This window comes from Mixophyes fleayi, chromosome 1, assembly GCF_038048845.1.
Source record: "Mixophyes fleayi isolate aMixFle1 chromosome 1, aMixFle1.hap1, whole genome shotgun sequence".
In the NCBI taxonomy this organism is placed as follows: domain Eukaryota; kingdom Metazoa; phylum Chordata; class Amphibia; order Anura; family Limnodynastidae; genus Mixophyes; species Mixophyes fleayi.
Genome location: NC_134402.1, coordinates 219,476,081 through 219,477,780, shown reverse-complemented (window position 1 = coordinate 219,477,780; position 1,700 = coordinate 219,476,081). Strand labels below are relative to the sequence as shown.

General features: G+C 31.0%; 1 pseudogene; it reads left to right on the top strand.

Moving 5' to 3' along the window:
* Window positions 1-830: 830 nt before the first annotated feature.
* On the top strand, window positions 831-949 carry LOC142134955 (5S ribosomal RNA; annotated as a pseudogene).
* Window positions 950-1,700: the final 751 nt, after the last annotated feature.

Here is a 1,700-nt window from a genome sequence, read left to right as displayed (position 1 = left end):
TTGTTGGTATTTTCTTTTCATCACTCACCCAGTTATAGCTACTTTTTATATTCTACCAAAAATACACAAATCCCTCACGTCACATCCTGGACAGCCCATAGTATCTGGTATATGATCACTTAGTACACAGTTATCACATTATGTTGATTCTTTTCTACAGGACCTCGCTGTCTCTCTAAAATCATACATCAAAGACACCACTCATATTTTGAGAATATTAAAAGATGTGGTATGGAAACCTTCATACCACTTTGTCACACCATTCATTTCTTGGATTTGACCCTCTCAGCGCAGGGCTCTTGTATTATTGCTGAGAACGTCCAAAAAAACGTAGATACAAATAATTACATATAATATATGAGCAATCATTATAAGCCATGGTTAAAAAATATACCAAAAAATCTATTAAATAGGATCAAACGAAACTGTTCGATAGAAAATACCTTTGAAGTACAAGCAAAAGAAACTAAATTGTCATTTATGTTTTGCAGTGCCCTTGTGGGCTGCAATATGTGGGGAGGACAAGTAGATCCTTACGTCTTAGATTCATGGAATATAGACGCAATATTATCAATGGTGTGGAAACACATAGTGTGTCCAGGCATTTTAAAGAAAAACACAATGCGAATCCTGTGTGTCTCAATGTTAGAATTGTGGAAAGTATCATATATACACAAAGAGGGGGAGATAGATTTTAAATCCTTTGTGAAAGATAGATCTTTTGGATGTTTAAATTATGTACAATAACACCAAAGGGGCTAAATGAAACCATTTACTTCAATTTTATAACTTAGATAGACTTTTTATATATTGATCATTTATTCATTATGCTCTACAGCCACACCACCCTGAATAAGCTCAATCTCATCTGATCTTGGAAACTAAGCAGGGTTGGTCCTGGATAGTACATGTATGGGAGATCACCTGGAAATACCAGGTGCTGTAGGTACAACTACATTAATATTGTGGTCTCTACATTGACTAATATTATAAATATAAGTTCAGATTTGAATCCTTTAGTTTCTTAGTTCATATAAAAATTAGGGATACTATTGGTTTGTAATAGTCCTCTTCTCTGCCACATATCATTATTTAGCAAATTAATTTTATCTTAAAGCTGTGATCCAATAAATAATTCACATTCAGATAATTTAGTCATTAATTTTACATATATTTATATTATTGTTTTAACATATATAGACTAAGAAATGTATTTGTATTGAATAGGTGTAGTAATAACACTTGCTTATGCAAGCTCTCTTTCCCCTTTTATAATATATTTTAGTAGTATGAATTATTCCTGAAGCTGTGGCTCAATGGCTTAATACAGCCTACTTTTAATAGTAGCGCTAGAGTTCGTGTCCCCTAAAGGAAAAGTTATTTTTGTGATGTATCTATTTACTTGTTCCATTGATAATTATTATTGCTTTTATTATAATTGATATTCAGTGTGTCTATGTAGTATTATAATATTTGTGATACCCACTAAGATGGGCTTATTTTATTTTTTTATTTTTCTATAAGGCTCTTAGAAGGATATTGAAAATTTTATGTTTACATTTAATTGTAAGAAGGTATCTTTTAATTGCATATCGTCTCTTTAACCTTTTTTTGATTGAGAATTTGTTCATGATATACAAACTTTTATATATATGAGTTTTTTGCATGTTGCATTTAATTAATGTGGTATACATCTGTAT